The sequence below is a fragment of the Rhinopithecus bieti genome, unplaced genomic scaffold (assembly GCF_001698545.2).
Source record: "Rhinopithecus bieti isolate Rb0 unplaced genomic scaffold, ASM169854v2 scaffold_79104, whole genome shotgun sequence".
NCBI lineage: Eukaryota > Metazoa > Chordata > Mammalia > Primates > Cercopithecidae > Rhinopithecus > Rhinopithecus bieti.
In genome coordinates, this window is record NW_016829090.1 from 156,732 (window position 1) to 162,017 (window position 5,286).

At 42.0% G+C, this 5,286-nt stretch overlaps 1 pseudogene across 1 annotated transcript in view; it reads left to right on the forward strand.

The window, feature by feature from the left end:
* LOC108523891 (retinitis pigmentosa 9 protein-like) overlaps positions 1 to 5,286 on the forward strand; it is a 34,646-nt pseudogene that overhangs the window by 20,533 nt on the left and 8,827 nt on the right. Inside the window, exon 3 of the transcript XR_001883921.1 lies at positions 362 to 491. The product of XR_001883921.1 is annotated as a retinitis pigmentosa 9 protein-like (transcript). The remainder of the gene's footprint in view (positions 1 to 361; positions 492 to 5,286) is intronic.

Here is a 5,286-nt window from a genome sequence, read left to right on the forward strand (position 1 = left end):
CATTCCAGCCCGGGCAACAGAGCGAGACTCCGTCTCAAAAAAAAAAAAACCTTAGAATCTAATTTACATCAAAATTTGGAGCTCACCAAGTCATTGCTGTATTAAGGACAGATTTTTTCTGCTTCACCAGTAACTTCTCTAAGAACAGCTACATTGTTTTTGGTGTAGTTCTTCTGGTACATTTGTTTCCTGTTTTTTTGATCTAGTGTAACTGTCTTTCTTTCTAGTTTTGAGGGGTAATTAAGATGACCTTGGCACCCACAGCCCAGGAAAAAGCCAGGTGAGGGTGACTCCAAGGGAAGCAGGAGAGAATCCCAGCGCTCTCTTGCCATGCTGTTTACACCTTGTTCCCTTTGTTTAGGAAGATGAGGCTAAGCCAGAAGATTGCATACCAGGTGTACCAGGCAATGAACACACCAGGGAATTTCTGGCTCATGCACCAACTAAAGGACTTTGGATGCCACTGGGGAAAGAAGTCAGAGTTATGCAGTGTGAGTGTGGGAGAGTTTCCCTAATCCATGCAACTTACACGCCGCAATTTACAAAGCATGTTTACTTCTTTTGTTTAACTTGTTCTCACCACAGCCCTCTTATAGCCACCGCATGTTCTCCCTCTTCTAGATGAGGAAACAGATGTGTGCATGTCAGTAAGTAGTCCCAGGGAAGAGGCAGAGCAAAGCTTTGACTGTAGAGTTCCTGATTCCAAATCCAGCAGTCTTTACTTAGGACTGTCACTGCCTTGGGAGTAAACTCTTTGGTATTATTCCTGTAATAGAAAGGACTTTCTGTGGTGGAAATGCCATGGGAGTGAGGGATGCATTAGAGGACGGGTCTTTTTGGGTCTTGCCTCTGTTGGGTGCTCTCTATCAGTGGTGCTTTGTCCATGTAACTGAGAGAAGCTACCATGGGAGGATGGGTCTACACAGGTAGAAATCTCTGTGCACATGCCCTGCCCCTCCAAAGCAGTTAACACATTCGAGAGGGTATGAAATCACTCTTCCTTTGGGAGGCTGAGGCGGGTGGATCATGAGGTCAGGAGATCGAGACCATCCTGGGCAACATGATGAAACCCCGTCTCTACCAAAAATACAAAAATTAGCTGGGCATGGTGGCACGTGACTGTAATCCCAGCTACTCAGGAGGCTGAGGCAGGAGAATCGCTTGAACCAGGGAGTCAGAGGTTGCAGTGAATTGAGATCACACCACTGCACTCCAGCCTGGAGACAGAGTGAGACTCCGTCTTGAAGAAAAAAAAAAATCACTCTTCCAAAGAGTTGAGCTTTTTAAGTTGGTTGTTTTGATGTTTATCTCCACATCTTAACCTCATAGTTGCATTGTTGCTCCATGATTTTTCAGGTTTGGCCATTTTCTGTTGCCTCTGTCCAGTGGAAGATGAGTATGTAGTTCTATCTTCTGCTCTCACCACACATGTGTACCCTTCTATATCTCATTTTCCCAGTAATTATTATATCATAAACTTAGTAACATAAGTCTTTGGTATTTACTATGATTATGACCAGAGGTGAGCTGTATCTTGCGAAATGTGTCTGCTGAAAATGTGTCCTGTATTTATTGTTTTTCAGCTTTTGTTATTATTATTATTGTTTTTGCTTTCATGTACTGATCTCTAATTCAACCTCAACATTTTTCCAAGCTTCACCCTTAAGACCTTCAATGCATATACTTGAGATGTTCTGTCAATTTCATCTTACTGAAGGTGGCTACTCCCATGCTTATCATCCAGGCATCTCCCTTGACCAATATATGATGGACTGATGTTTGGGTTCTCCCCATAATTCGAATGATGAAGCCCTCATCTCTAATGTGATGACATTTGGAGATGGGGCCTTGTGAATTAATTAAGGTTAAATGAGATCACGAGGTTAGGGCCCTCATGACATGATTGGTGCCCTTTCAAAGAAGAAGTACTAGAGATCACTCTGTCTCAGGCAGGCCCAGGCTCATATACGCATTCTCGCTCTCACTCTCACTCTGTCCTGTCCTACCCCCACCCCCTTGTGCCTTGTGAAGAAAAAGTAAGAGGGCTGCCATCTCAAGTTAGGAAGAAAGCTCTCACCACAGATGTACCTTGCTGGGACGTGGAACTCAGATTCCAACCCTCCAGAGCTGAGAGAATCAATTTCTGTTGTTTAGGCCACCTGGCACACAGCACTGTTATTATGTCAGCCCAAGTTGAATAAGACACCATCATTCTGCAGGTTCCTTTAGCTTCTCTCTTGTGTTGAATCACCCATTTTCCTGTATCTGGAATGTTCTTTGTTACTATATTCTGTTCTTATGGTATAATGAATCCTAGGGCAATTTCCTTCCAAATGGGTTTATAGGAGGTAGATTTTTTTTTTTTTTTTTTTTTTTGAGACAGAGTCTTGCTCTGTTGCCCAGCCTGGAGTGCTGTGGTACCATCTTGGTTCACTGCAGCCTCGACCTCCTAGACTCAAGTGATCATCCCATTTCTCATCCTCCCAAGTAGCTAGTACTACAGGCATGCACCACCACGCCTGACTAATTTTTTTTTTTTTTTTTTTTTTTTTGAGACGGAGTTTCACTGTTGTCACCCAGGCTGGAGTGCAATGGTGCAATCTCGGTTCCCTTCATCCTCCGCCTCCCGGGTTAAAGCAATTCTCCTGTCTCAGCCTCCCGAGTAGCTGGGACTACCAGTGTGCGCCACCACACCTAGCTAATTTTTGTATTTTTTGTAGAAACGGGGTTTCACCATGTTGCCCAGGCTGGTCTCAAACTCCTGGGCTCAAGCAATCCACCCACCTCAGCCTCCCAAAGTGCTGGGATTACAGGCATGAGCCACCATGTCCGGCCCCTGGAATTTTCATTTTACGTTTTTTAATTTGCCAGGATATCAAATTCTAAGTTAAAAGTTAGCTTCCTTTAGATTTTGAAGGCATTGCTTCATTTTCTTGATTTTCTAGAATAGCTATTGGGAAGTCCAAAGTAATTCCAATTTTTGATCTTTTCGTAAGGCCTTTATTGTTGCTTTGTTTTTTATTTTTCTTCTCTGGAAGTTTATAGCATCTTCTCATTCCTGGTGTTCTAAAATTTCACAATGGTGAGCCCTTTCAATCTGGAATGCAGGTCTCAATTTTACGAATTTTAAAAATTCTTTGCTCACCTCTGTGTCTGCAGTTGTATTCTTCAGATAGGTACTATCCTTACAGCAGTTAGCCCTATTCAGGGTAGCAGGGACTACACAAGGGTGTTCTTTTTAGGGATCAGCAATTATTAATTAGGGTCATTTTAGAGAGTGGCTGCCACAGTATTCTTGTTTTTTAGTGAGAGATGAAAAGTTGATTGGTAGCCCTAAGTGCCTGAGTAGGGCTTGTTGATCCCCCATTGCAGGGTGATTTTCCAGGTAATTGGTTGGGGAACATCTGAGTTCAGTTATCTATTGGTTTTTCTTCTTTGGGTGGCTTGTATTTTCCCAGAGAAGGTTCACACATGGAAGGGAAAGCCATGCTGTGAGTGTTCTGGGAGCTGAATGGAGGGAGTCTGGGAAATCTGTCATTGGTTTTCCATTCATTCGTATGATCCTCTGTGTCTGTTGCAACAACTTCCTTGAGATCCACCTGACGTCTCCGTGGCCAGAGACCTTCTGTTATACGTTTTCCACATACTAAACAAACTTCTGCCCAGACCAAGGAGAACTGCCTATGGACATTTAACCAATCCTCCTTATTTTAACTGCCCCTTCACCTCCAGAGGTATCTAGTGCTGCCAATTGCTGAGCTTTGGAGGTTCTGCAAGTAGAAACTGAGTCAGTTCTCAGATTCTACCCTCTGCTGCCTTAGACTTCACTTTTCTGGGATCTGCTTTTCTTTTATTCATCTATCTGCATTATAACATCCCACATTTTTTTGTATGTGACTCTTTTATGGTTTCCCAGTCCTTCTGTGTTTATGGCTTCTTAAAAAAAGTTTTCAGCTACTCGGGAGGCTGAGGCAGGAGAATGGCGTGAACCCGGGAGGCGGAGCTTGCAGTGAGCTGAGATCCGGCCACTGCACTCCAGCCTGGGCGACAGAGCGAGACTCCATCTCAAAAAAAAAAAAAAGTTTTTTGTGGTTTATTTTGGATGCCCTCAAAATCACCCTTAAATAAATGTGTAATGCAGTGACGTTTAGTAACTACCAAGTGTGTGCAACCATCATCATAAATAAGTGTTAGAACATTTTCATCCCTACCCCCCACCTTAAGATCTCTCAACCCATTTCCAGTTCATACCCATTGATAGCCCTAGGCAACAATTAATCTACTCTCTCAGTGAATTTGGCTTTTCTGGACATATATAAGTGATCTGACTCTTTTCATTTAGCATGTTTTTGAGGTCCAGCAATGGCATCATTTATTATTTCCTTATTCTGCTTATCTTTGGTCTGGGTTACTCCTTTTCCTGATTTTATGATAAAACCTAGATTATTGATTGAGACCTTTCTTCTATTATAAGAATTAGAAGCTATAAATTTTCTTTTAACCACTACTTTATCGGCATTGTGTAAATTTTGATATGTTGTGTTTTCTTTGCTTGTTTGTTTGTTTTTTTGAGACGGAGTTTCGCCCTTGTTGCCCAGGCTGGAGTACAATGGCACGATCTCGGCTCACCGCAAGCTCCGCCTCCCAGGTTCAAGCGATTCTCCTGCCTCAGCATTCCCAAGTAGCTGGGATTACAGGCATGGACCACTATGCCTGGCTAATTTTGTATTTTTAGTAGAGACAAGGTTTCTACATGTTGGTCAGTCTGGTCTCGAACTCCCAACCTCAGGTGATCCGCCCACCTCAGCCTTCCAAAGTGCTGGGATTACAGGCATGAGCCACCGCGCCTGCCTGTTGTCTTTTAATTTTCTAACATCCCCTTTGACTCATGGATTGGTTACACGTGTGTTATTCAGTCTCTACATATTGGATGCTTCAAATTTCCTTATATTGTTGCTTTGTAATTTGAGTCCATCCTAGTTGGAGAATATACTTTGTATGGTTTAAATCCTTTTAATTATATTAATTCTTGTTTTATGGCCTAATATAGGGTCTCTGGATAATGTTCCATGTTGACTTCAAAAAGTGTTTACTCTATTGTTGGGTGGTAGAGTGTTTCATAAATATGTTAGGTTCAGTTGATTTATATTGTTGCTTAAGTCTTGTAATTCATTGCTGATCTTCTCTCTAGTTGTTGTATCCATTATTGAATGGAAAGTATTGAAATCTCTATTATTGTTACATTGTTCTTTTTTTTTTTTTTTTTTTTTTTTTTTTTTTTTTTTT